Raw genomic sequence first — 11388 nt, 5'->3', positions numbered from 1 at the left:
AAATGGTTGTACTTTGGGGGTAGATGAATTTCACACCTTTAGTACAGTGGTGGAAGTGTAATTATCTGATTGGTCAGTTTGAATGTCTCACATTTGGGTTTTAGTCACATGGTCAAGGAAAGGATAAAAGAGGATTGTAACTGTTGCTCTGGCCCTTTTGATGCTCTGGCTATCTTCTTCTCTGGGTCCCTTTCTTGGGGGCTCTCTTCTTTTCTCTCTCTCTCTCTCTCTCTCTCTCTCTCTCTCTCTCTCTCTCTCTCTCTCTCTCTCTCTCTCTCTCTCTCTCTCTCTCAGGTAACATTTGTCATATATGCTGGGTACAATTAATAATATAAGTTATCATCATCTCATACATCTATTTTGTAACTATTTTAAGTGTAACCATAACCATAATTTGTTATTAAACCTTTTCAATTGCAACTAATGTGCTAACTAGTTTTGTTTTGGTATTGACTTTGAAGTGCTACATATTGCAATACAATATCGTCACTATCTATAGCAACGCTCTCCCACAAATATTAAGCTATTGTAACTGCACTTATTTCCGTCGTTGGTATAAGTGGCAGTGGGTGGTTAAAGACTAGAAATGTGCAGTTTTCTACCATCTTGCCAATAACGTTTCTTTAGTCATTCGGCAGTTCTTGCAGCTTGAACCACTGCAGGAATTCCACCCTTACATTTTCCTCCTCACAGTTCCTGAAGCTCCACTCAATAATGAAGATAAAGCAGAAATGGATGAGATCCAGAGGATATTCGGCTCCAGAATCAACAAACACATCATGATCCTCATAATGCAGAATTCAGAGCATCAGACAGCAGAGCTCAATGAAGAAGCACAAGCTGTCATTGATGGAGGACGACAACTATACTTTGGTCCCACCACACAAGTGTCCACATTGATGGAGAACGTTAAGAAGATGGTGGAAGAAAACAGAGGAGAGTTTTTCTCCACTGAAACATTTTCATCAGAAGAAATAAACATAAGAGAAGATCAACAACAAAACTTTGAAGAAAAACTGAAGAGAAGTGGAAGACAAACAATCAAGCATTTATTTCACAGACTCCATCTTCACAATAAACTGAGAGCTTCAGATGTTCTCCAGATAACCAAACATTCATTACAGTCACACAAGTCTTGTGCTGAAGAGGAGCTGATTCAGACTTTCACACAACAACTACTGATGTTGAACTACAGAGCAAGATGCATTCATGCTAAAGAGACCAGTGAAATGTCTTTGTCTAATGAAGGAAACAGTCAATCTGAGCGAATTCACCCGATGGATGTTCAGATGGCCGTATTTCACTGTGCTGATGGTCTCCTGAAGCAGCTGATGGTTACTAAACTGTCCCAGTGTCAGTACGCTCTGCCTCTTCCTGATCCATTCACACAACAGATTGAGTTTCCTCTCTGGACATTCAGACAAATCAAAAAGAGCTGGAAGAAGAGAAACACCAACAATGAAATCATCAGTCAAACCCATCCGGTCTACAAGGCAGAAACTCCAATGGTGTTTTTCTTCAGGTTTGGCTCTGTGTCTTCATCCAAGTCTCAGCTGATGAACAGTCTGATCAATAAGAAACATGACACGTTCTTCCACAGGAACTGCCCGGGCAGCAGCAGATCCAGAGTCCTGATGGATGGAATGGTGGAGATCGCCTGGTTCTGCCCCTCTGGGAAAAACACGGATAAATTCACTGACTGTGTTGCGTTCTGTAATCTACACGGTGATGCAGGAGACCATGAGAAACAGCTGCAGATCCTCTCTGAAATGGCCTCAGTCAATGTTGTTCTTCTTCCACAACTGGACAGGAATGACAAACATGCTGCAAAGATACAAAACCTGTTCAGGAACAGAAACCACTCATTTGTCTTCTTACTGATTATGAATTTGCATTATCTGAGCCAAAGAAAGGGAAATTCAAAATTGGTTTGAAAGACCGACATCAGTCAGATGTATCTGAAGAACTCAGAAGAGCGATAAATGATTGTCTCTCAGAATCATCTTCCACTTTCAGACTTGAAGATGTGTCCAAACACTCAGACATCAGAGTAGATGAGGAAGATGATGAAGACTGCAGGAGAGGAAGAGAAGCAGCACAGCAGATGATGAATTTACTGAAGGAGAAAGATCTGATAGAAATCAAAGAATATTTTCTGCCTCATCAGGGGAAACTGTGGCATCAGTGGAGTCAGAAGAACAAAGAACTACATCGACCTCAAGGAGAAAATATAGAAACGGTAACAAGTGTGAAAAAAACAGAGATGAAGATATTCCGTGAACAACAGCATGAATCAGAATCAGAATCAGAATCAGAATCAGAATCAGAATCAGAAAGAGCTTTATTGCCAAGTGTGCTTGCACCCACAAGGAATTTTTCTTGGTACTGAAGCTTCCAGTGCACATATACAAATACAAATACAACAAGAACATAGTAATACAAATTCTAAGAATAAAAATATATAAAAAATAAATAAAAATAGTATAAAAGTAAAAAAGTAGGGTCACAGTTGGGTTTAGTCTTAATAAACATTTACAGATTATGAACATATTTACAGTATTTTGAGTAGTATGAATAATATAAATATAAATATCACCTGAATTAGAGAATATTACACTAGACAGTGGGAGTCTAGCGCATGTTACAGATTATAAACATATTTACAGTATTTTGAGTAGTATGAATAATATAGATATAAATATCACCTGAGTTTATTGCACTAGACAGTGGGAGTATTGCACTTACAGGCATATGCTTTGGGGGGCATGTTAAGTGTTCAGAAGGGAAATGGCCTGTGGAAAGAAACTGTTCCTGTGCCTGGATGTTCTTGTGGCCAGTGATCTGTGTCGCCGTCCTGACGGTAACAGTTCAAACAGGGGATGTCCAGGGTGAGTGGAGTCTGTGATGATTTTACCTGCTCTCTTCCTCACTCTGGAAGAGTACAGGTCCTGGAGGGTTGGCAGGGGGGCACCAATAATCCTCTCTGCAGTCCGGACTGTCCGTTGTAGTCTCCTGATGTCCGATTTGGTAGCTGAACCAAACCAGACAGTGATGGAAGTGCTTAAGACAGACTCAATGACGGCTGAGTAGAACTGGATCAGCAGCTCCTGTGGCAGATTGAACTTCTTCAGCTGGCGAAGGAAGTAGAGTCTCTGCTGGGCCTTTTTCACAATGGAGTCAATGTGATTTGCCCACTTCAGGTCCTGGGAGATGGTAGAGCCCAGGAACCTGAATGACTCCACTGCTTCCACAGTGCTGTTCATGATGGTGAGAGGGGGGAGTGCTGGGGTGTTTCTCCTGAAGTCCACGATCATCTCCACTGTTTTGAGCGTGTTCAGCTCAAGGTTGTTATAACTGCACCAGACAGCCAGCTGTTCAACCCCCAGTCTGTAAGCAGACTCGTCACCATTTTGGATGAGACCGATGACAGTGGTGTCGTCTGCAAATTTCAGGAGCTTGACAGAGGGGTCTTTAGAAGTGCAGTCATTAGTGTACAGGGAGAAGAGCAGTGGGGAGAGAACGCACCCTTGGGGGGCGCCAGTGCTGATGGTGAGGGTCCTGGATGTGAGTTTCCCCAGTCTCACTAGCTGCTGCCGGTCCGTCAGGAAGCTGGAGATCCACTGACAGATTGTGGATGGCATGGAGAGCTGAGTCAGTTTGGCTGTGAGAAGATCAGGGATGATGGTATTGAAGGCCGAACTGAAGTCCACAAATAAGATCCGTACATAAGTCCCAGGTCTGTCAAGATGTTGCAGGATATAGTGCAGTCCCATGTTGACTGCATCATCCACAGACCTGTTTGCTCTGTAAGCAAACTGAAGGGGATCCATCAGGGGTCCAGTGATGTCCTTCAGATAGGCCAACACCAGTCTTTCAAACGACTTCATGACCACAGACGTGAGAGCGACAGGTCTGTAGTCATTAAGTCCAGTGATTTTAGTTTTTTTGGGAACCGGAATGATAGTGGAGCGTTTGAAGCAGCAGGGAACTTCACACTGCTCCAATGATCTGTTGAAGATCTGCGTGAAGACTGGGGCCAGTTGGTCAGCACAGGCTTTTAGACAAGCAGATGAGATGCCGTCTGGGCCTGAAGCTTTCCTAGTCTTCTGTTTTTTGAAGACTCTGCTCACGTCCTCCACACAGACCTTAAGCTCAGGTTGGATGGCAGAAGGGGGGAGGAGAGGGGTTGCAGGAGGTGATGGTGGATGTGTGAAGTGCACATCAGGGCGGGTGTGAGGTGTGAGTCTGGGCTTCATTAATGAAAGTGACATTAATAATTTTATGATGCAATTCATTAAAGAAATTAACTCAAATAATAAACATGGGAAGATGTTTTTTCTCAAATGGCTCAGAATCCTTCTGGACGAACACACATCGGCTGACCTTTCTGCTCTACTCCACAAGTATGATGAAACATGGTCAGCAGTCTTAAAACTGAAAGACAGTAATAAATCTGAGGAACATAAAGCTAAACAATCAGACCTTGAGAAAATATATAAGGATCTTCAAGCTGCAGCTTTTGGTTTGGAGCACATCATGAGGGAGATCGGTCAGATCTATGAATCATGTTCATCTGTGAAGAAGCAAAAGAAAGACCTGCAGTTTGACTTCTCTTCTCTCCCAAGTCTTGCAGCAGAGATGATGATCTCTGGATTTCCACTGGAGCTGATGGATGGAGATGCTGCTCATGTTCCTGTGATCTGGATATCTGCTGTTCTAGATGAACTCATCCAGAAACTGGGACACCAGACCAGAGTCTTTGTGCTGTCAGTTTTAGGGCTTCAGAGCTCTGGGAAATCCACCATGCTGAACGCCATATTTGGGCTCCAGTTTGCCGTCAGTGCTGGCAGGACCACCAGAGGAGCGTTCATGCAGCTGGTCAGAGTCTCAGACGAGATGAAACCACAGATGAACTTTGACTATATTCTGGTTGTTGATACTGAGGGTCTTCGTTCTCTAGAACTGGCTGGAAGATCAACAAGACATCATGATAATGAATTGGCCACATTTGTTGTTGGTCTTGGAAATCTGACATTGATCAACATCTTTGGAGAAAACCCATCTGAGATGCAGGACGTTCTTCAGATTGTTGTTCAGGCCTTCATGAGGATGAAGAAGGTCAGACTGAATCCCAGCTGTGTGTTTGTGCATCAGAACGTTTCAGACATCACAGCTGGAGAGAAAAACATGGAGGGAAGGAGACGACTGCAGGAGACACTGGATGAGATGACAAAACTCGCTGCTAAAGAGGAAGTCTGTGATGCAGAACGTTTCAATGATGTAATTGGATTTGATGGTCATAATGATGTGAAGTATTTTGCTCAGCTCTGGGAGGGAAGCCCACCAATGGCACCACCAAACCCAAACTACTGTGACAACATTCAAGAACTAAAGAAAACTATTATGTCTCATGCCTCAAAATCACATGGAATGATGCTGATAGACCTAAAAGATCGTGTTAAAGATCTCTGGGAGGCTTTACTGAATGAACGATTCGTCTTCAGCTTCAGAAATTCTCTGGAGATTTCAGCCTACAGGAGACTGGAGCTCGAATACAGCAAGTGGTCCTGGAGTCTTCGCAGTGCCATGATGGAAACTGAGAACAAACTAATCAACAGAATAAAAAATGAAGCAATTCATGAGGTTAAGGAAACAGATCTTCAAAGAGAACTGAAGATGAGAAGTGAAGAAGTGGAGAAATCAATGTCAGAATTCTTTGAGAAAGACAAAGATAAAGATATACTGATTCAGTGGAAAATGTCATTTGAAATCAAAATCAAAGAGCTTCAGGAAAACATTGTGAGAGAAACAAAGAGGAAATTAAACGAGATTCTTCAGCAGCGAGACCTGAAGAAAAAGATTGATGCTCAAAGGACACATCATAAAGACACTCTCTATGAAAAGAGCAAAGAACTTGCCTTGAAACTCAAAGCCAAAGATGAAGAAACACTGAAGAAAGAGTTTGATTTGTTTTGGGAACAGAGTGTGAAGAAGATCATCAGAGAAAATCCTCCAATCAAAGACATTGATGTAATGAGAGATGTGAGAAAGATCATCAGTGACATCTATCAAAGTGTTCCTGTAGATCACTGGAGGGAGAGCAGGGATATTTTCTGTGTGCCCAGTTATTCTGATTATGTGAAGTTAAAGAAACTCAGTGGATTTAAAAGATTTGTTACAAATGCCATTAGATCAGTTCAAGGGATGTCTAAAGAAGATGAAGCCCAAATAAGATCATTAGTCATAGATGTTGCTGAGCAAACAGACAAAGAGATTCAGTCATTTAACATTTCAAAGATGGGCTACAACATCAGCTGCATTCAACAGCTCACACGTTACATCAAGGCAAGAGTGACACAACATCAGGAAGGACCAGTGAAATATGTGTTCAAAAATGAATTCTTCATGGATTTGGTTATTTCCATCTGTAAGAGAGCAAACAAGCCCCTTCTCAAACAAACAGCTTCTGTGCACGGCATCTTCTCAGCAAGCAGGGGCGCCTGCAGCTGAGAGGGGGCGCAAATTTGCCAATTCCCCACACAGTGAAATTAATAGAAAACCGCTTCGCAGCGCAGATTTTTTTTTTCTGCTCGTGCCGGCGGTGTACAATGTGTGTTAAAATGTAACTTGATAGAATAGCACTGGGTGGTTTCTGTTTATAAAAAATAATAGGGATATTTTATTTGGTATACCATAAAAACTCTAAAGTAAATTAAACAATACATATACATAAATTAATAAATAAATAAATAAACACAATTTAAATGTATAAAAACTTAAAGATTAACAGGGATTTTTTGGCAGTTTTCTTGTCTTTTTCAAATACTACATTTACCGATCTTTCACGAGTTAGTCTGTGGATTTGCCATGATCGCCGTCCTTCATGGGTTACAGAAAGTTGATGCATATGAAAAAATGTCATATAGACTACTTGGTTTTGGAGAAAGTGGAGTAAATACTTGACATTTATTAAAGGTACAGGATAATAACCTGGTAGTGAGACACAAAATACATGTATATTAAAGACACTCTTATTTTGTGAGTGTGACTAACTTTTTCACATTATTTTTTTTTTACTTGTTTAATTATTTATTTATTTATTTTTTGGGATTTATTCTAGCAATCTCTGTGTTTTTTTTTGTTGTTGTTGTTGTTGTTAGGATGCCAAATTACTTATTCTAACTTGTGTTAGTGAGGAAAGAGAGACTGTGGAGTGATACCCAAATTATAAAATGGTGTTTAACAGGTGTCACTGAGTCATTAACTTATCATTCACAAATCACAATCAAAATAATACAATTAACCTTCTTTAAAACACATTTATTACCTCCATTGAACATTTCTAAAGGAAAGTAAATGAGTTAAAGGTGTTTCTTCTATTGATTTTTCACATGCTGGTTCAGTTCACACACACAAACGGCTTCTTTACAGTACATGGGGCATCATTCCAGTTTCCATCTGTTGCAAGATAGAACAAAATATTTTTTTTCATCATTTGTGTATTATGAAAAAAAAAAAATGTTTAGTCTATTTAGATAGTTTATGAGCATTAACAGCAGTTACTTACTGCCATAGTTCATCTCAAGGCAGTGCTCAATTCCATCACGGTTATCGGGCTGGTTAGGCGCCCATATTTGAAAGTTCATTTTGGATCCATCACTCCAGAGCCAAACTCCCTCCTGTGAACAGAAGAGAAAAAAGACATTGTGTTTATGTCCACAGCTCACATGGCTTAAATGTATCTTTATTCATATAAAAGATGATTCCTCATGAACCCTAACCCCATCTCCATTTTAAAAATGTCAGAAATCTAAACAGAAATGGACAGAAATTATTTCACAGAAAGTGTATCAGTGAATAATATGTGAAGAATATTTAAGACAGGGCTAAATTGCTCATCAGCCATCTATTTTACATCAAGTTTCAAAATAGTGTCATACTTGAGTATGACATCATCATGGTGAGTGGCGCCCATCTCATGGAAACCAATGCCCTAAACTAACTATTTAGAGGACAAAAAAAAAAAAAACCTCTATCTGTATGCATTTTGAAAAATGTTTTAATGTAAATGTAAATGTAAATGCCCAGTAGCATAAAAAGCAAGAAAAAATTAAAATAAAAATTGCATACATGAACAGCATCATTTCCTCCGATCCAGGCACGAGTTGTGGCCTGAGTTTCGTATCTAATCAGGTCCTGTATAAACATGTACTCATCATGGCTGTGGACAGAAGCAAGGTTCCCATCAAAGTCCAAACAGAATCTCTATAGAGGCGGAGACATGAACAAACACCAATTTATTTTATACAAAATTTCCAAAATCTGTGACATTCAAATGTATTATTGTACACTTGAAGTCCAAAATCTGCCTTTTGAGACAGGACTACTTTTGTAGAATTCTGCTTATACTGTATATATAGATTAGATATAACTAATCTAGTTTTTAAGTGATCCTAACACACTACTCTCATGATAACATGAAATGTGTTGTGTCTGTATTCTCCTAGACTCCATTGTAATTTATTAACTGTGAACATATTTTTGTTTTTAAACTGAGGAACAAGTTGAAATTATTTTCCTGCAATAATTAACAGGTGTCACGGATGTTTACAGAGCTTAAGTTGTATTTAACCAAAAATATACTTATATGATTTTTATGTCATATTACAAGCTGAATGTATCATACCTCTGCATCACTCCATGTTTGAAGGTTATTGAAAAATTTGAAGCATCTGCAACCAAAGGCAGTCCATCCTGCCCAACAGGCTGTTAAAGGGAAGTTTTGTGTGTTATTATTTTTATTTTTTACCATTAATGACCTTTCATGTAACTAAATTAATAACTTTCATTTAAAGGTACAGTATGTAACTTTTGTCCCTTTACCGGTTAAAACACAAAAAGGCATGCAACATTGTTTTGGTCGTGCTTCGGCTTTGCATGACAGTGACGACGCTTCACAATAGATGCTTTACAGTGAACTCTGTTAGAGAGATACATATGACAGTCTATCTGTTCAATAAAACACCTTACTCAACAGTGGAGTAATAAAAACACCATCATCTCCACTTCGCTTTTACAACTTTTCAATTCCCTCAGTTCTCGCCATCTCTGAAAATCAGAGCCGATGTTGATTTTTGTTTTATTACGAGCTCTGTCTCGTTCTCTTTTCTCCAGCAGACTCTCCTCTGATTGCCATTTGTTTAAATCGGGTGATACTCCGGAGGTTAGAGATTTATCTGCTTCATGTCAACCTTTCTCACTCGTTGTGACAACTAACCCTGCCACTAACTTACCACTAACTAACCTCTGCCACTAACTAACCACTGACTAACCTCTGCCACTAACTAACCTCTGCCACTAACTAACCACTAACTAACCTCTGCCACTGACTAACCACTGCCACTAACTAACCACTAACTAACCTCTGCCACTAACTAACCACTAACTAACCTCTGCCACTAACTAACCACTAACTAACCTCTGCCACTAACTAACCACTGACTAACCTCTGCCACTAACTAACCTCTGCCACTAACTAACCACTAACTAACCTCTGCCACTGACTAACCACTGCCACTAACTAACCACTAACTAACCACTGCCACTAACTAACCACTAACTAACCTCTGCCACTAACTAACCACTAACTAACCTCTGCCACTAACTAACCACTGACTAACCTCTGCCACTAACTAACCTCTGCCACTAACTAACCACTAACTAACCTCTGCCACTGACTAACCACTGCCACTAACTAACCACTAACTAACCACTGCCACTAACTAACCACTAACTAACCTCTGCCACTAACTAACCACTAAATAACCTCTGCCACTAACTAACCACTAACTAACCTCTGCCACTAACTAACCACTGACTAACCTCTGCCACTAACTAACCTTAGCCTCTCACACCATACACGAGTCAAAGCAGCGGAGCAACTTCTATGGAGCGAATTATGTGCCACAATTAAACAAACAAATCAGCATTTTGCAAACAAACTCGATCTACTTCGCAAAACTCGACTCGCAAACAAACAGAAAGCAATGTTCAAGTACAAAGGTCAGTTTGAGTGAAATCCAGTGGAATAACAAATATGTATTGTGTTTTACAAATATAAATAAATGAGCCAAGATAATACTTCACAAATAAATACAAACCATCCTGCAAATTGCATGTAACCTTTGAACAAATACCAAATCTAGTGCATACAAATGCATATCTGTCTGTTATGATTGTGTGACACTTGGCTTTTTAAGAGATCTCTCGGCTCGATTTTCTCACAAATGCAGTTGAGCAACTTCCTCAACTGTATTTATTTGTGAAGTATTATCTTGACTCATTTATTTATATTTGTAAAACACAATACATATTTGTTACTCCACTGCATTTACACTCAAACTGACATTTGTACTTGCACATTGCTTTCTGTTTGTTTGCGAGTCGAGTTTTCCTTTGCGAAGTAGATCAAGTTTGTTTGCAAAATGCAGGATTTGTTTGTTTAATTATGGCACATATTTCTCTCCATAAACTTCTCTCTATTTACAGATGTCGAGACACGTACAGACGGACGAGTGACGCATGTACCCAATTTCCCCCAAAACTATCCCGACAGCCAGGTCTAAAAGATAAACTCTTATAACAGGCTTACCATAGTGAATCTATTAAAATTTTATTTTAACAAAGAAACATCATGATGTGAAGAGAAAGACATTTAAGATTTTGCACTCTTCCTAGTCACTAATAAGTTACTAATAATATGCAAAACTGTCAAATTTTCTTGCTTCCAAGATGCTCTTTAGAACATTTTTAAAGCATGCTGGAGAACATGATCATCAGGTATTACACACACTTGAGAAATTCAAAGGGTTTGGACTTTTGGACTATACCTTACCGCCACAACGTTTCTTTCCAACAGGATACGTTTCCTCTAAAAAAGAAAGAAATACTACATTATTAAAACAGAACTGCTAGTAGCAGCAGTAGTAGTGGTACTGCTAAACTACTGCTACTGCTACTGCTACTACTGCTACTGCTACTGCTACTACTGCTGCTGCTACTACTGCTACTACTACTACTGCTGCTACTACTGCTACTACTACTACTACTACTACTACTACTACTACTACTGCTGCTGCTGCTGCTACTACTGCTACTGCTACTGCTACTGCTACTGCTACTACTGCTACTGCTACTGCTACTGCTGCTGCTGCTGCTGCTACTGCTACTGCTACTACTGCTGCTACTACTGCTACTACTACTACTACTACTACTACTACTGCTGCTGCTGCTACTACTGCTACTGCTGCTGCTACTGCTACTACTGCTACTGCTGCTGCTGCTGCTACTGCTACTACTGCTACTGCTACTGCTACTGCTGCTGCTGCT

At 39.9% G+C, this 11388-nt stretch overlaps 1 long non-coding RNA gene and 1 pseudogene across 2 annotated transcripts; one reads left to right on the top strand and one right to left on the bottom strand.

Moving 5' to 3' along the window:
- Nucleotides 1-731: 731 nt before the first annotated feature.
- LOC311304003 (interferon-induced very large GTPase 1-like) lies at nt 732-6510 on the top strand (annotated as a pseudogene). The gene is made up of 2 exons: nt 732-2276; nt 4427-6510. The product of its transcript is annotated as an interferon-induced very large GTPase 1-like (transcript).
- A 1619-nt stretch (nt 6511-8129) lies between these two features.
- LOC311281768 lies at nt 8130-10936 on the bottom strand. The gene is made up of 2 exons (XR_014625847.1): nt 10895-10936; nt 8130-8766 (listed from the first exon to the last, which is right to left on the bottom strand). It is a non-coding gene; the product is annotated as an uncharacterized lncRNA (long non-coding RNA).
- Between the last annotated feature and the right edge of the window lie 452 nt (nt 10937-11388).

The sequence above is a fragment of the Rutilus rutilus genome, assembly GCF_951802725.1.
Source record: "Rutilus rutilus genome assembly, chromosome: 1".
In the NCBI taxonomy this organism is placed as follows: Eukaryota; Metazoa; Chordata; class Actinopteri; order Cypriniformes; family Leuciscidae; genus Rutilus; species Rutilus rutilus.
The sequence above is the reverse complement of the archived record's forward strand: the minus strand, read 5'-3'. Positions and strand labels throughout refer to the sequence as shown.